General features: G+C 38.4%; 1 pseudogene across 1 annotated transcript in view; it reads left to right on the forward strand.

Moving 5' to 3' along the window:
* Positions 1 to 18,351, forward strand: part of LOC145820268 (nuclear pore complex protein NUP107-like) — a 167,383-nt pseudogene extending 149,032 nt beyond the window's left edge. Inside the window, exons 11-17 of the transcript XR_014361486.1 lie at positions 6,519 to 6,552; positions 6,724 to 6,926; positions 12,052 to 12,193; positions 12,815 to 12,991; positions 16,698 to 16,762; positions 16,969 to 17,085; positions 18,176 to 18,351. The product of XR_014361486.1 is annotated as a nuclear pore complex protein NUP107-like (transcript). The remainder of the gene's footprint in view (positions 1 to 6,518; positions 6,553 to 6,723; positions 6,927 to 12,051; positions 12,194 to 12,814; positions 12,992 to 16,697; positions 16,763 to 16,968; positions 17,086 to 18,175) is intronic.
* Positions 18,352 to 18,882: the final 531 nt, after the last annotated feature.

Genomic DNA, 18,882 nt, shown 5'->3' on the forward strand with positions numbered 1-18,882 from the left:
GTTGGTTTGCCACCGCATAGGGAGATTGAGTTCTCCATTGACCTAGTGCCCGGCACGGCGCCGATTTCGATGGCACCTTATCGTTTTGCCCCAGCTGAGTTAGTTGAGTTGAAGATCCAACTCCAGGAGTTGCTAGATAAGGGCTTTATACGTCCTAGTGTTTCGCCGTGGGGAGCACCAGCTCTCTTTGTTAAAAAGAAAGGAGGCGCTTTGAGACTTTGTATAGATTACCGGAAATTGAATCGGGCTACGGTTAAGAATAAGTACCCTATGCCTCGTATAGATGATCTGTTTGACCAGTTGAAGGGTTCCCGTTGTTTCTCTAAGATAGACTTGAGATCAGGTTACCACCAGTTGAGGGTCAGAGAGGAGGATATTCCGAAGACGGCATTCCGTACGCGGTATGGCCACTATGAGTTTCTGGTGATGCCATTTGGGCTCACCAATGCACCGGCAGTTTTTATGGATTTGATGAACCGGATCTTCCGAAAATTCTTGTATCGGTTTGTAGTTGTTTTTGTGGATGATATCCTTATCTATTCGCCTTCTGAGGAGGAACACGAGAAACACTTGAGAGTGGTGCTTGAGTTACTTAGAGCCCATAGGCTGTATGCCAAGTTTGGGAAGTGTGAGTTCTGGCTGAGAGAAGTCAAATTCTTAGGCCATGTGGTATCCGGTGAAGGAGTGTCTGTTGATACATCCAAGATAGAGGCAGTGCAGGATTGGGCACAGCCTAAGAGTGTATTTGAGATCCGCAGTTTTCTGGGATTAGCTGGGTATTACCGTCGGTTTGTGAAAGATTTCTCCAGGTTAGCATCACCGTTGACTAGACTGACTCGGAAGGGAGTCAAATTTGTATGGAGTGAGACTTGTGAAAAGTCGTTTCAGGAGTTGAAAGTTAGACTGACTACCGCCCCAGTATTGATTATTCCAGAGAGAGGGTTGGGTTATACAGTCTATTGTGACGCCTCACGAGAGGGTCTGGGATGTGTGTTAATGCAAGAGGGAAAAGTAGTTGCCTATGGCTCACGTCAGTTGAAAATTCACGAGCAGAATTACCCTACGCATGATCTAGAGTTAGCAGCTGTGATATTTGCCTTGAAGATTTGGAGGCATTATCTTTATGGTGAGAAATTTGAGGTATTCTCGGATCATAAGAGTTTGAAGTATTTGTTTACACAGAAAGACTTGAACTTGAGGCAGAGGAGGTGGATGGAATTTATAGAGGATTATGACTTTGAGTTGCATTATCATCCGGGAAAGGCCAATGTGGTGGCTGATGCCCTTAGCAGGAAACCTGTTGGTGACATAGCTAGTATAGCCATCCGAGAATGGGAGATGTTGGGTGCACTTGGGGAGTTTGATTTACTTCTGGGCGAATCCGTTGAGGCTGCGGCCTTGTTTTCTGTTATTGCACAGCCTTCACGTGTGACTCGAGTGTTAGAGGCTCAAAGAGGTGACTTTGAGGTAGAATCTCTCCGTGAGAAGATTTCCGGTGGGAAGGTTGAGAAGGGTTTGACGGTGTATTCCGACCTGAGTGTGAGATACCGAGACCGTCTGTTTGTGCCGGAGTCTTGCCGAGAGGAGGTACTCCGAGAGTTTCATCATTCACGCCTTGCGGTGCATCCGGGAGGCACTAAGATGTATCGGGATTTGGGTCGCCAGTTTTGGTGGCAGGGTATGAAGAGAGATGTGGCAGCTTTCGTATCTAAGTGCCTTACTTGCCAGCAAGTGAAGGCCGAGCATCAGAGGCCAGCGGGTTTGTTGCAACCCTTGCCTATTGCCGAGTGGAAGTGGGAGCATGTCACTATGGACTTCGTTGTAGGTCTTCCGAGGACTCAGCGGGGTAGTGATGCTATTTGGGTGGTTGTAGACCGGTTGACTAAGTCGGCGCACTTTATTCCTATGCGCGTGAGAGATACGGTGGATCATCTTGCCGACTTGTATATTCGGGACATAATGAGATTGCACGGGGTCCCAGTGACGATCGTCTCAGATAGAGATCCTCGTTTTACTGCAAGGTTGTGGCAGAGTTTGCAGAGTGCCTTAGGCACTAAGTTGACCTTTAGCACGGCTTATCATCCTCAGACTGACGGACAGTCCGAGCGTACTATTCAGATACTTGAGGATATGCTTCGGGGTTGTGTTCTAGACTTTAGTGGGTCGTGGGAGAGGCACTTGCCGTTGGTGGAGTTTGCCTACAACAACAGTTTCCAATCTAGTATCGGTATGGCACCATTTGAGGCCTTGTATGGCCGACCGTGTAGATCTCCTGTTTGTTGGGCTGAGGTGGGTGATGCACCTCTGTTGGGTCCGGAGTTGGTGAGGGAAACGACGGAGAAAGTTGAGCTTATCCGTAAGAGGCTTGTTACAGCACAGAGTCGTCAGAAATCGTATGCCGACCGTAGGAGGAGACCTTTGGTGTTTGAGGTGGGTGATCATGTCTTTCTGAAGATATCACCTAGACGGGGTTTGATGAGGTTTGGGAAGAGTGGGAAGTTGTCCCCTCGGTTCATTGGTCCGTTTGAGATCCTTGAGAGGATTGGCGAGGCTGCTTATCGTTTAGCTTTGCCGCCGCAGTTGTCCGGAGTACATGACGTGTTTCATGTGAGTATGCTTCGGAAGTATGAGCCAGATCCATCACATGTGTTGGATTGGACCGATTTAGTGGTTGATGAGGATATTTCGTATGAGGAGAGACCGGTTCGGGTCTTGGATAGGCGGGATCAAGTTTTGCGAGGCAAAACCATCCCTTTGGTCAAAGTTTTGTGGAAACACCACGGAGTGGAAGAAGCCACTTGGGAACGTGAGTTAGAAGTCCGCGAGAAATATCCGGACATGTTTATTGATTTGTAATCTTATAATTAGATTCTGTTATATTGTTTAACTTAAGAGCTTTATATATGTCTTAAGTTGTAAAACATTGAGTTTGTTTTGGTAAAAGAGTGTATCTTGAAACTTGCTTCATTATAGAAGTTTAGTGTAACATTGCATTTGTTGAGTACATTGTGAATGGGTTGTATATATCATGCGATTGAATATGAAATGAAAATTGTTAACATTGAAAGAAATAATGCATAATATTGATACAAGTTGAAATATATGTTATTTTGTATATGTTGTGAGATGCCTCTTGATAAAGAGATGAAGTGACCAGCATTGGGTCAAGCTGTCTATTATTGTTTTATAATATCATTGGGAATTGAGAAAAATCTGTTTTCAAAAACTTAAGCTTAATTTCGGGGACGAAATTCTTTGAAGGGGGAGAGGTTATAGCGACCCCGGTCTTTTCCCACTTGATTATTGTATCCGGACTTAGGTTCCGTAGATTCTGTCATTGTATAATTGTTGTTGTTGTCCCTTATTTTCTCATTTGGAATTATAGGATGTGTTGGGCAGGTTTGTTTCAGGTTGGTTGGCTTTAGAAACCGAGTGTTGCTGTCCAGGTTTTTGGTTCTTCGCTCGAGCGAGGAGTTGTTCGCTCGAGCGAATGGTTGCGTTTGATTTGGACCTGTAGCTGTTCATTCTTGGCTCGAGCGAGATTTTCTTCGCTCGAGCGAGTGAGTTCGTCCTTCGCTCGAGAAATAGTTCCTTCGCTCGAGCGTGTGTCTTGTTGCAGACCTGAGGGTTTGAGTTCTTCGCTCGATCGAGCTTTCTTTCGCTCGAGCGAGCTTTTGAGTTGTTGGCTCGAGCAAGGCTTCCTTGGCTCGAGCGTAATTTCTCTGTGTCTGGTCGCTCGAGCGACCAAGTCTTCGCTCGAGCGAGCCTGTCCAGTTTATATACCCAGCAGCGGGTTTTGATCAGTCTTTTCTTATTCTTTTTGGTTCTAAACCCTAGGTCCGACTTCTCTCCCTCAAAACTCATCTTCTCTTTAGGTGTTCATCTACTTCTAGTGTGAATCCATCTTAAGTTCTTTGTAAGAAAGATAGAGGGCGGCTTGGGCTTCATTCTAATCTGAACATTTGGTGATTTGGAGCACATTGGAATTTGGGCACTCATCTCTGTCTTCATCATTTGGGTTGTTTTCTTTGAAGTAGGGATTTCCTACTCCATTTTATAGGTTTTGTCCTAAGTTTTGGTATTTTGATATGTTGGAGATACTTTGGTAAATTTTGGGAAAAACCCTAGTTGTATTATTGAATTAATTTGTATAAGTAATTCATGGAATTGGGAAAAGAGGGTTAAATTCATGGAATTGGGGAATTCATTGATTAAATGGCGTAATTGGGTAATTGGTATCATTTGTCTATTGAATTCTTTACATAGTTATTTTCAGTTTAGAAATAACTGTTTTGGGCTATCGGTGGAGGATAGTCGTAATTGTTGTAGACATTGCATGTGGATTAGGAATAACTGAAACTAATCACATTGGTTAAGTCATTAATGTTGACTATGGCATTGATACAGAAAATACGTGTATTGATTGAGCATTGCATTTGCATACATTGTTTTGTGTGTGGGAGGAGATAGGGGATGTACTCCACGGTTTAGGGGAAGATAGGGGATGGACCTCTAAACCGGATTTTGTTTGGGAGGAGATAGGGGATGGACTCCATTAGCATCACTTTTATGTGTGCTTATTTATATAGAAGTGTTTTATTGATACAGCACTAAAATGTGTATCAATCTGGAAGTATGAAGTGTTTGATTTGAGCTTGAGTCTCATTTGTTTGTTGATATTGGAAGGATGTGAACATTATATATGTGATTCACTGTTGTAAGTTTGGCCAGGTTCTGAGCCATGTTGATAAAATTGGAAACTAAAACGTATCTTAGACAATAGTGTCATGAGATTGTAAAATGAAGTAATTGATTATCTTGGTTAACCATCTGTTGAATACTATTGCTTTATTCATTGCTTATAAGTGGTTTAGTATATTTCTACTGGGCTGTGACTCACCCTTTATGGGAACATCATTTTCAGGTTCAGGTGATAAAGTACCTCCAAGGACTTAGCTTGGGAGGGTTTGGCTTCTGGATTGAAGAAGACTACATTTAGTTAATTGTCTTTAATTATTAGTACATGTAAACATTCAAGCCTGGGGCTTTTTCTTGTATTGAGTTAGAACTCATATTTTTGTATCCAAGTGTTGGCTTGGAAAGATGTAAGCCTGTAGGGCATTTTATTCGATGTTACATGTAATGCTTTATTTAGTAATACTCTGATGAATGGATAAATATATGGTCTTCTTTAAATAACGCATGTCAATGAAATATAATGGGTTAATTTTGAGGGCGTTACAAAACCCAACAGCGACACTAGTACGATAGGTAAGGATAAAACCCCCAAATATGTGTATTCGACACTCATGATACAATAGTTTAATTCTCAAATTTATTTTCCGAGACTCACATAGAGTTAACATTTCATTTACCATTTTCAAGATCAACTTCATAATTTTCTTAAGTCAACATGTTCCATCACTTATTTCAAAAACACTTTTCCCTTTTCACAAAACCAATTACATTCTCTTCATTTTACAAAATCAATTCCATGGATAATAAGCCATAACCCAACTTGATTCAATACGTTCATTTCAAAATAACCCCAAAACCATAATTAATCCCTTAACTGTTAACACCTTCTACACAACTCATATTAACAATAGAAATTTACCAACATTGTTCAACCGTAAATCCTTTTTATTTTACCAAATCAAAATATAATTTAGGACTTTCTCTTCTTTCAACAATAACATGCTAATTTTACTCTCTAATTAGTCCAAACCACAGTCAGTGATAACAAAACCATTCTTAAACAACCAACCCTAGGTTCCCCTCATGATTTTCAAACAAATCCAACACGGATATGATTTTCATGCAATACAAAACTACCACATGTCTATCTATAGACGGAGTATTGAAAAGGAACAAAGAAATCCCTACCTCAAATGGAGAGACCAAATGGAGAAGATGAAGGCCAAAAACCAAAGTGCTCCAAATCGCCAAACTTTCAGATTAAAAATGAAGCCCTCAACCCACTCTACCTTTCTTACAAGGGACTTAGTATAGATTTACACTAGAGGGAGATGAAAACCTAGAGAGAAGGTGTGTAGGGAGAGAGAAGATGGTTCTAGGGTTTTGAAATCAAAAGGGAGATGAACAAGTGATATTGAAAGGTTGTTATTAAAGCCCATTAATTGGAAAATGAAAGGACAAGTTAGAATTAAATGAACACTAACTAGCATTAAATGAACACTAACTAGAATTAAATGAACACTAGTTAGAAATATGAATGGACAAGTTTGTCATAAAATCCCACTAATGGAATATGAATGGATCGCTAATTCGAATTGAATGAACCATTATGAAAATTTAATAGACACTAGTTGGAATGAAATGGACATCAACCCTTGGTTTCCAAACACAACTAACCTGTTTTAAACCTACCCAACACGACCAAAGACTCATATACAAAGAGTAAAGGATGGAAACAGGAAAAAGACAACAATACATCCACGGAACCGAGTCTGAAATACAATTAAACAATGAAGGGAAAACCGGGATCGCTATATAAGGAAACACTAAATTCATCATTTTCACTGCTCTTAAGTGAGTTGATTTAACTATATGCTACAAACATTGCATGTAGAGATCATTGGAGTAGCCACGATGTTTATTTGTGTAGTTTTTATTACGGATCGTTGACTTGGTCACATCATTTTATGTTCTTCCACTTCTGAGCTTTCAGGTTTGAATTAATTGATATATTTTATTTTTTAGGAAAAGAAAATCCATGGTTGGTTCCCAATGAAGATCGTGTTTATGAATCAGTAGAACCTTTGTTCCTAGAATTGCATGCCATTGCAATGCTCTGTCTGCCTTCTGGTGAATGTATGTGCCCAGATGCCACCTTGTGTGCAACACTAATGAGTGCCCTTTATTCTTCAGTAAGCGAGGAAGTTGTCTTAAATCGCCAGCTCATGGTATGTTGCTTCCTTTTGTCCTGTCATATGATTCAGAGGGATAGGAGCCAAATGAAATGGTATATTAGTTTTTGGTAATTTGAGGATAGCTTTACACTTTTGTGCTTCATTGTGCCTTAAGGATCTATATGCCAAATTTGATTGCATTATTTTAAGTGGGATGGTCTGGTAATGTGTTAAGGTGCACTTTTTTCCAAAGGTCACTGCTACTTTATCCATGATTAGGTCCATCTATTACACAGACACTTGACACGTGACAAATATACAACATGATTCGGATTTGCCAACACAACGATTTTCAAAAAAGCAAGACACGACATGTCTATGGACGCGTGAAAAGACATTTTTATATATTTTATATGCCATATACATTACAATATTCATGAATTTCAAAAATACTAAATTAATATTGAGTTTTATGCTTTTTTTTCTTTTTTGTTGGACATGTTTTTATCTAATAATAAACTAGTTTATTTATTTATTTTTTTGTTTGCAATGTTTCTTTTCCACGTATCTTCCTTTGAAATGATGGGCTTGATGATATCCAAATTTTAGTAGCAGAAAACTTCTACTGAGGTGGCGCTTCTTACGTGTTTCTGTGCTTCCAAGTAAGAAACTTGTAAGAAACTCCCTTCAGTTAAGGAAGAAACAAGCTCTCAACTGAGATAGAAACGAAAAACATACAAATATTAAAGAAACAAAAGAATAACAACTTAAGCTAATGATAGTACTTTCTATTTATATAATATGTGTATTCATACTTGACAAAAACAATTTGGAATTGACATCAATCACAAATTCTTATTCATATTTTAATACATATTTTATGTCTACGTAGAAAATTAATTGTTAGAATATATTTATACATTTAATTTATGAAATATATATACGCTTCCATAGGCATTCCCAACCTTAAAAACTTCTATATGCTCTCTCTCCCCCACCCCTGCTTCGTTCAACTAAGATCCAAATGCAAAGCCTTGCATAATGAATTGGATCGATGGAAATGTAGAATAAAACACCCAACAAATCCCATAATAGGTGTACAACAGACCAACAAAAATATAGCTATCCCGGGTTTACCCTTGTTGTACAGTGATCCGGACATGTGTCCGTGGATGTTGGTAGTTGTTTGTTATCTTGTTTGCATCCTTTTTACTTTGTATATTGAGTTATAGGATGTGTTGGGCAGGTTTGTTACAGGTTGGTTGTGTTTGGGAGCCTAGTGTTGCTGCCCAGATTTTTGGACCTTCGCTCGAGCGAGGAGTTGGTCGCTCGAGCGAGAGTTGAGTTCGTGTCTGGTGGATCGAGCCAGAGTGGCTTCGCTCGAGCGAACGATTGCGTCTGGTTCTGGACCTGAGGGTTTGAGTTGTTGGCTCGAGCGAGCATTCTTTCGCTCGAGCGCACTTCTGAGTTTTCGGCTCGAGCGAGAACTTCTTGGCTCGAGCGAGAGTTTTCTGTGTCTGGTCGCTCGAGCGACAAAGGCTTCGCTCGAGCGAGCGTGTTTTATATCAGCGGATAGTAGCGTTTTTGAACATCAGTTTTTCACTTTCTTTTTCTTTCAAACCCTAGATCCGAGACTCTCTCTCTCTAAACCTACACTCTCTCTAAGATTTGATCTCCCTAGAGTGTGAATCTAGCCTAGGGCCTTTGTTAAAAAGATAGAGGGCATTGAGAGCTTCGACTTAATCTGAAAAAGTTTGGATTTGGAACACGTTGATCTTCGAGTCTTCATCTCCTTTTTGGCTCAAACTTCGAGGTAGGGATATCCTACTCCTCTCTATGGATTTTGTCTTTGAATTTTAGTATTTTGAGATGTTGGGGTTGGTTTGGTAATTTGGTGAAAGTTTGGGGCTTTTGTGTTATTTTACAAAAGTTGGGGTTTTATTCATAATAAACCTAGATGCATGTTTGGCATAGAGAAATGGAATAAATGTTGAATCATTGATGAAAATGGGACCTAAGGGTTGAAATGTTAATTATGAAAAATGACCTAATTACATTGTTTAATTAATTGGGATAATTAATTGTGAGAAATGAGGAAATGAAATGAGATTGTTGAGATTGGGAATGTAAAGGGTTAAAGGGTGTAGTTGAATTATTTATCACTCACTGGAATGAAATGTTGATTGAATATCCATTTGTGCATTTATTTTCTGTTTAGAAATAATTGCTTTGGGCTATCGGTAGAGGATAGTCGTGATTGTTGTAGACAATGCATGATGATTAGGCAAACGGAAACTAATCAATGGAATGTGTCATGGAATTTGACGGTTGATAGAATACATTAACTGTATGTATTGAGTGATTGTATATAGAACCAATGTGTTTGTATACGTTATGTGTAGAGGAGGAGATGGGGGATGTACTCCGCGGTTTAGGGGAAGATAGGGGATGTACCTCTAAACCGGATAGTGTTGGGAGAAGATAGGGGATGAACTCCGTAGATACAGCTCATATGCTTGTCTAGAGAAGTGAAGATAGAGCTTATATGCTTATCTTTGTGAAGTGTGGATACAACTTATATGCTTATCTGTGAATGTGGGATATTGTTGCTATATATATCTGTTGGGAATGTGGATATAGCTTATATGCTTATCTGTGAATGTGGGATATAGTTTTTATCCATATCTGTTGAAATGATGATAGAGCTAACATGTTTATCTGTTGAAAAAGGAAAAATGAAAAGTAACTTGGACTCATAAGTCGTATGACATAAAATGTGATTTGTGTGGATGTATCAGTGTTGGCCATCTATCAATTGCTAATCTTTTAGTCATTGTTCATGGTTGGTTTAGTGTATTTCTACTGGGCTGTGGCTCACCCTATATGGGAATATCATTTTCAGGTACAGGTAGCATGCCACCTCCAAGGACATAGCTTGGGAGGCTAGAGGCGGACATACTTTTGTCGTTTTGTTTATTTTGATGTATTACATGTAAATTCAGGCAAGGGCTTAATGTGTAAATGAGTTAGTACTCTTTTGTTGTAACCAAGTGTTAACTTGGAAAGCTGTAAGCCCATAGGGCATTTGCTTTTGTTGTTAACATGTAATACTTTTTGTAATGAAACTCTGATAAATGGAAGAACGTGGAACTTTTACATATTAATGCATATCCTTATTGATGGGTTTAATGTTGTTATTTTGAGGGCGTTACAAAAAAAGAGAGTATTACAGCCTAGCCCATTTGGTGAGATGTAAAGGTTACAAACCCTAATAAAAAAGTAAAGATTTGTTGAAGAAGACTAAGCTGAACTTAGGTAAGTACGTTTCTTTTTCTTTTGCCTTTTCTTTTTTTAACATTAATCATGGTTATGCTGGCATGATTAGTTCTACTTTTTCTTTGAATCGTAGATCTAGGGTTCCTGCAGGCTGCATGAACAAAATCAGTGATTTTTTTTTTTTTTGAGGCCATCATTGTGTCCAAGGATTGTTCCAGAAAGGGACACGCATGTCTGGAGAATGTCAGAGGTGTGTCCAACAACCAAAAAAAGTGAAAAAAATGGGACACAAGAGAGGGTGTGTCCAACACATATCTGCCGCGTCTCCGAACATATTTGTGTCCCAGACGTGTTGGACACTGATATGTTACGTCAGATGAAGTGTCCGTGCTTCATAGAATATGATGTATAAAGTATGAACATGTGGTTTTTTGAAAAGTTCAAAGAACAATTAGCAGTATGGATTTATATATTTATCGATCATTTGGGTTTTTTAATATTTAGAACCCTTAACTTTTACAACTTCAAAATTGTTCGTCAATTGTGACTTCTAAAAGCAAAACATTAAGTTCTCTTCCTAATTCTTTTCAACATTTATATGTAGAACATGATGTATTTGTTATTATTTCATACAGTAAATAGAAATTTTGCTATGTAAAAAAATCAATAATTTATTTTTAATTTCATATTAAATAGATAATTAGCCATGACTCAACTGTGGTTATATTTGGAACTTGCTGTGTTGTCTGTATCCTTACTTCTTGGGTTTCATACCACAACCAAAGTATTAAAAGGTTTTACTGAGGCTCGCCCTAATGTTCACCTTGCCTCAAGGCTAAGGTAAAACATATCAAGGCTTTGATTTTTAGACTATGTTTCCCAAAGGGTTGCGCATCATAGTCAAGCCTTGTACATTTTTTGCACAGAAGCATATGAGGGCATATGAAGAAGTTCCCCTAGGCTCTTGTTAAACTTAGTCTAGTAGATGAAACAAACATAAAAAAGCAAAAAATAAAAAGAACCATTTTTGCAACTATATTCTATAAGAGGAAATGATCAATCAAGAAAAAACATAGTTAATGGTCAAGTGAGAAGTTCAATCACTAAAGCTAATGATTTCACTTTTAATGAAGGCAAGTTTCCTTCTCTACAGTGAAATGTTTAATCTAAGGAGAAAAATATTTACACTTTTATATTTTAGTAATTTTTTTTATTTATCTAGTAATTTAAAATATTTGATTTAATAGCTAAATATTAAAATATAAATTTTGAAGGCTTATGCCTCAACGCATTAAGGCTTACGCCTCCCCTCGAGTTAAACCCCAAGGGGTTGGCCTGGAGGCAAAGCCTTGGGTCTTGGGGGTGTGCTCCCTCCAAGGTTCAGGGATCGAAACCTCTGAGGTGCTAACAATTTCTTGGAGCTATCAGATTGGGGGGAAAACCCTTGAATTAACCGTGGTCCACTTGCGGAAAGATCCTTGCCGAGGGCTTGCGCACCGTTGGGAATTAGTCAGACTGTGATCCGGACACCCGGTGCCAATAAAAAATAAATAAATAAATCCTCGAGTTACGCATTCGCCTTTAAAAACTTTTGACCGCAACTCAAATTAAACCTTTTAGTTCCTGAAACAATACCATTACATATCAGTTGATTTGTTTATGAATCACTTGATATTTAAGTCCTGTATAATCTACATATGTTGATGAGGTGTAGGATATAATTATGTAATATGTAAAATTTGCTTCTTCCAAACTAGTTTTCATCTAGTTCAAAAAAAAAAAAAAAAAAAAAAAAAAAAAAAAAAAAACTAGTTTTCACCACATAAGCTTTTTAAGTTAGGTCTCTCTCTCTATATATATATACACACATCTTTTGTCTCTGACATTTTTACTTGATGGCAAGGTGAGCGTCTCTATCTCATCAACAGACAATTGCTGCATTGAGGTTGTTCTTCGCGGCTTGGCAGCAGACGGTGATGGACTTGGTCCACATGAACTTAATGATGGTGGTATTCTTGCTACAGTGATTGCTGCTGGCTTTAAAGGTAAGGGCTGGTTGTAACTGCATTACTTTGGAACCTAAATCTGATAACTGGAATTGGTTGAAGACTCCTATTTTACTTGATGGCTCAATTTTTTAGGTGATCAACTTTTAGTTCAGATTCCACATGATGTGCAATAGAACTAATCAAATTTGAGGGGACATCCAAATACACCTTGAAAAAATAGAAGCTTGTTATATGTATATATGAACATGTACACAGAGTTGCAAGCTTGTGGCTTTAATTAAATACTTTTTTGTTTCCAAAAAAATCATGCCATGTTTATGTGTTGAATAGAATTTACAACTAAAATACAAAGGTTGATGGGATAATTTGAAAGTCTACAAAAGTTTCTTGGCCCTCTCTGCACGTTGCTTGAAAAAAGGATATTGGCAGTTGGATTGTTGGCTCTTCTGTCACAAATTGGCCAATACCTTTAGGTCCTTGTCTAAATTTGCTGAAATACGATTTGGTTCTATATGTCGGATTGGTTAAAGTCTAATACAAGGCATCCAACAGGAATTACTAGGAGCTGTTTGACATCATATGTCCTTTCCTACATGGTATTTAGTAAATGGAGATGTAAACACAATGACCAACCTGGATGTGAGCCGCTAGTTATAGGTTGTATATTGTTTAAAACAACATTGACTTTCTTCTGGGTTATATAATGTATGAATGCAGGAGAGCTTGTTCGATTTCAAGCTGGTATAACAATGGAGATCTCACGATTAGATGCCTGGTATTCAAGCAAAGATGGTTCCCTGGAAGCCCCAGCTACATATATTGTGCGGGGCCTTTGTCAAAGTGTAGACACCCCATTTTTGACCGTCCTCAAGACTTGGACGTCACTGTTTGAACACACGGTGATCTTCCATGTTTGTGTTCGTTTGGAGTTCCCGGAGGCCTCGGCTCGCGCGCCTTGCCTCAGGATTTCCGAACTTGACCGTTTAGTGTCTGGTTTTGCACCAAACACATGCATCTTGCCTTTGAGAGGCAGGGTAGGGCTTGCAGACCATCCCTACCCACCACCGGCAGTGGCTAGATGCCACCGGCTGGTTTTTGCTGCCACCGGCAATATAGTTTGCCGGCCAGCACTCTTTGTTGCTGGTCAGCACTATTTTGTGCCGGTCGGCACTCTTTTTGGCCAAGATGGCATTTTTTGCCGGCCGATTGCTGTTCATCTGCTTTTGCAGATATTTTTGGACAGCTGTATAGCTTTTGCTCCCCTCCATACACGTGTATGGAGGGATCTCCCTCTTGCAAAGCTTGTCTTGTAAGCTTTACAAGAGGCATATAGAGAGGGTCTCTCTCTAAGGAAAAAGAAGGAGGCTTTAGACATTTTTTAGGAGAGAAGACAGAGGAGAGCTCTGGTTTTTCCTAGGGTTAGGGTTACATACACAACCTATCTCTCTTTCCCTCTAATTTTGCACACTAGGTGTTTTGTGTCTTACTATTGCACACAAACACCTAGTGTTTCACCTTCCTCTTGGAGCTGAGGTTCTAAAGAGTGTGTTTTGAAGTTTTGGTGTTGGATTCAAGCCAAAGGAGGCCATTGGAGCACCATTGTTGAAGAGGACTACAAGGGTGAGAAACTAGTCCCTTTTTTCCCCATTTTTGCATTGATTTTCCACCTGTCTTAGAGCTGTTTTTGTGCTTATTGTATAACATAAAAAAGTTCTGTTTTTAAGCCCTCTTTATTGTTTATTAAGAGTGTTTCATTGTTTGAGGGGTGTTGACCACCCTTAGGCCTTGAAAGGCCTCTTTTTGGACCATTTTGTGTTAGCTCCGGGATTTTGGTGCTGAGGTCTCTTCACCACTGAAATCTTGAGGGATTTCAGTGGTGAAGATGATGCTTTGAAGTCCCAAGAAGGAGAGGGCCACCCCCTCTCCTTGTTGTCCTTGAAAAGGGCATACTTTGGCCTCTTAAGGAAGCCTATGCTTGAGTGTGTGTTGAGCATGTTTGGTTTGTTTTTCATGCTTATATATCCATGATATAACATGATTTCAAGTTGGTTTTGGAACTCCATGCATGTTTAGCATAGTTGCCATGTAATGCCTTATTTGTGCCTTAACATGTTCTAGGTTGTTAGCCTTGTTGGAGCATGTTTTAGGCTTGCATTTGTGAAGTTTATGTGCTTATTTTGCCATGTTTTAGCTCTGTCCATAGTCGTTTGGGTTGATCTTTGCATGCATTATATAGCTCATTTGTATTTGGGCTTGTTGGCCTTGAGTATGTGCATGTGTAGCATGCCATCTTTGCATTGTTTTGGTGATTTGGGATCATTCTACATGTCATTTCAGTCCCATTTCCATGCTTGTTTGATTGCCTTACATGCCTCTTTAATGCTTTGAAAGCATGTGTTGCAATGCTCCATGTTTTGGCCATGGTGTATGCCTTTGAATTTGGGCCACTTAGATGCCATCTAAGGAGTCCTTTGGCCTTGTTTTAACATGCTAAAAATCTGTTTTTAGTTGTTTAATGCATGCCATGTTTGGTCATGTTAAGTGTAGTTCAATGCCTTATTGATTTGCTTTGAACACTTGGACTATTCGTTGCATGTTTTGGCTTGATTTTGTTGCTTGGTTTGGCACCATCCTAACATGATTTCAATGCTTATGTTGCATGTTAATTGCTCTTGTTTATCCCTTTCAAGTGTGCTTGAGGGTTGTTTAAATTGTGCCCAAGTGTAGGCCTTCCATCATGTGTATGTGTGCATGTGTTTTGGCTTCTTGTTTTGGTCATTTTGGCCACTGTTTTAGGCCTTATTAGAGCTGCCTAATTCATGTATAAGTCCATCTTGCCATCCATTTGCATTGCCATATGTATGCTTGCATGATTGCATAAGTGTTTTGCCATGCCATGTTGCATCCTTAGCTTGTATGCCTAGGTTGCATTGCATCTTGCATGCATGCCTTGTCCCTTGAATTGGTGATAGGAATAGGGCCTAAGTTGTTTGATTGGTTTGCATTGCATTTGAAACCAAAGTTGCATGCTTGGTTCTTTGGGCCATCATGCATAGAAATGCGTGATTGGTGGTCCGAGAACCAAGGCACATGTCCCTTTGAGTCATTACAATGATAGGAGACATGATTGGTGCATACATGCTTTGAATTGTGCTGTCATGCCTTGTTTTGCCCTCTGTTGCTGTGAGTTGCAGGTTCTGCAGGAATACTCTGCCGACCGGCAGTGTAATGTGCCGACCGGCACCATTTTCTCTGCCGACAGCTTCAACTTTGTGCCGATGGCCATACAACACTGCCGGTGGAAATTTCATCTAGCCGGTGATGATCCCCTCTGTCCAAGGATGTAGTCCTGAGGTTTTGACAACCTCCAGAGGAGGAAAGGGAGGAAAACAGAGGCAGCTTGCGCATGGTGGCGCGCTTCCCGAGGCATTTTCCCGCTTTATTTAATTTATTCAATTTGTTAATTAAATTAGTTAATTTGTAATATTAATTAGCTGGTGTAGTTAATTAATTTGTGTTATTATTTTGGTCCCTCCGAGCGAGGGCAAATTTGTAATAAGTGTGCGTGAGTGTGTGTATGTCTTCCAACCTCACGTCTTTCTTCCCTTTTATTTACCTGCTTACGATGGTAGATTAGGGCACGTTTAATTTAGCATACCTTATGCTATGCATGTGTGCATCCATGCATTTGTATTACATGCATTAGGCTCGGTACATCATGCTAACCGCATATGTTTTTTAAATCAAAAACTGAATATGTGATAATTGTGCATTTTCACATGACATGTCTAGGATTAGCCGAGCCTATTCTAGTAACATTTTGTATGCAATGCATTAGGCACTTCACATGGACTTGGATCATGCATGTTTGCTAACAAGTTCTTTGTTTTGGCACGGAGTACTATGTAAGTATTTCCGCTTTAGCATATCGCATGAGTGTGAATGTTATCATGATAGCATGCTTAACATGTGGCTAGATGCTTATGTGTTAAACTGTTTTGAATGCCTGTGGGTGAAGGCCGGATTGTTTGACTTGGAAAAACTCGTTGAAATCCGTATTTTAGCCTACTTGCGAGTAGCAAATTCCAAAGCATTTTCAAACCGAACGGATATGCAATGTTTATTTCCAAATTAGGCAATCTAGTCTATACTTGTTTGCTGCGCGCATGACATAGTAATTCTAGGCTAACAATTGGTTTAAGAACACATAAAGTTTTCAAATACGGATATCACGGTTAGTAGAGGCCGGTCTTCGGACCGGGCGAAAGGGGGTGCTCATAGCTGACCTTCCCCGATCGTACCCAAGCTCCCGAGCCGAGACAACTCCGGTGATGACGGACATGTGGCCTTCGGCACCGAGTCAGGGTTTCCTAAATTTCCCCATTTTAAAATATTTAGGTGGCGACTCTGTATCTGGCAAAGCAGTCCATGTTTGGCACTACTTTTTCAAAATCTGTTTCTCAAAACGATTTGCCAGATTTGGACTCTTTGGTTCAGATTAAGAACCGTGACACAAATCGAGTCCGAACTGTAGCACGAGGTCCCCCCCGTGGACATGTTACACAAAGGTGTTGCATTCCAGAAGTTATTCTTAGATGTATGCAGGTAAAGTTGTTTTCAGGAAGCCGGAAGTCCTTTTGTGTTTCTTCAAATTAGTTGGTTTACCATGTAACATTCTACCATTTTGCCAATTTCTTCATTTTAAAAATAACATATTTTTTCTTTGCAATCTCAAGTAAATTTGTAAGAGAAACAAAGGATCTATGGTAAAGAACAGTAGTTTTTAGTTTTGCTTCTTGCTAAATTCACAGATTTCTGTATCGCTTGTGGAGTCGGGAAATCCACCCGAAAGCCATGATGAGCTGATTGAACTAGTTGCATTGCCTGAAACTGGGTTTCTCCATTTATTTAGTCAGCAACAATTGCAAGTAATCTAATTATCTGGATAACGAGTCTTTACTTGCTTGGGGTGGCTATTATCAAATTTTCTCTTTTCATTCTTCTCAGTCATCGTTGACTTCCCTGACAGGAGAATTGACTTGGATGGCAGTTTTGTCAATTCAACATAATTTTTTCCTTGGCAATAGTGTTGCCCTCCTAAATTTTGCCCATCCACCTTTTTATTTATTTATTTATTATTATTATTATTTTTATTTTTTTGGTTTCTGGTCAAGTTGCCAAGATTAGGGCCCTACCATAATCTTAGGCTTAATTACATTTTTGGCTTCCAAAGTATGAGTGTTGTGTCATTTTGGTCCTCAATATTTAAGTTGTGTCAATTTGGTCCCTAATGTATGAAGGTGTTTCAATTTGGTCCTCAATGTTTAAATTGTGTCAATCGTTTCCCCAATGTATAAAAACTGTTCCAATTTAGTCATATTTTGGGAACTAAAAATGTAATTAACCCATAATCTTACTATGTTCGAAATTTGCCTGAAAGATAAAAGGTATATAATTTTTCATCCGTTTGAGAATTTTAGGGGGATTTACGTATAGGTCCTAATAGGTGGATTTATTGTTAAATAGGTCATATGATAATTAATGGCATTTTTCATCAAAAACTATTAAAAACGTCACTAATTGTTAATTTTCATCGATAGTTTGAAAATTGTTACAAAAAATGTCACTAATTATAAGTTTTAGCAATGGTTTAAAAAAAATCATCACAAAAAAAAAGTCACTAATTTTCAACTTACAGTGAGTTTAAAAAATTTATCATAGAAAAACGTCACTAATTGTAAGTTTTAGTGACAATTTATGAAGATTGTGACAAAAAATTACAAATTGTCAATTTTTAGCGAAATGCAAAAAGTTGTTACAAAAAATTATTTTTAGCGACTGTTTTATTAGGATTTGATGGAGATTAAATCCAACTATTAAGATCTATTTGATAATTTATTCAGAATTTTATAGGTATCACAAACAATCCATTTTTGCATTGTAACTTGTCGTTGTTTTGGTTGATACAACAATTAAATACCATTGATTGTGCTGATAATTTGGTTTTGTTTTGTCCAGGAATTTTTATTATTAGAGAGAGAATACTGTATATGCAAATTGGAGCTTGGAGACGAACTTCCTTGTTGATTTGTATGAAATTATGAGGTGCTGATTTAGGGTTTAATTATGAGGTGCTGATCTAGTAGTAGTGTTGTATAATGCTCTGCCGGTATCATGGTATTTTTGTGGAATGGATGAAGGGTTGAAGTTTTTTTTCATTTTTTTTTAATTTTAATTAAAATAGCTTGAGATGATCAAAACTGGTAAGTGGCATGTTTTGGATAGTTCTTTCTACGCAATAGGAAGATCCTGTATTTGTTCTTTTTTACGCAAGGGGAATACCATTTTAATGAAAAGTTGAAAAAAAATAATATTAATTTAGTGGAAACTTTGCAATATCAAAAGAAAATTTAACTAACTTTAACCACTAAATTGAAAATATTTTTTTTACTAACATCGAAATGAAATTCCCCCTTTAAGCTACTGATTATTATTTTTTAATTTAAAAAAAAAAATTAGTTCATCGAAAACTAATTATTTTTTAGCATAATTATTTAGTAAAATTCTCACTTTTATTCCATTAAAATTTTTCAAGTCCATGTTTTTATCATTTTCATTAGTTATAAAAAGAACCGGTTTGTCCCGTAAAACATGCCCATATCTTGTGATTTTTGTTAAAATGTTATTTTGATCTTCAAAAGGTTAAATTAAATGCGCATCCCAAC

The sequence above is a fragment of the Camellia sinensis genome, chromosome 2 (assembly GCF_055761805.1).
Source record: "Camellia sinensis isolate YWXY chromosome 2, ASM5576180v1, whole genome shotgun sequence".
NCBI classification, from domain to species: Eukaryota; Viridiplantae; Streptophyta; class Magnoliopsida; order Ericales; family Theaceae; genus Camellia; species Camellia sinensis.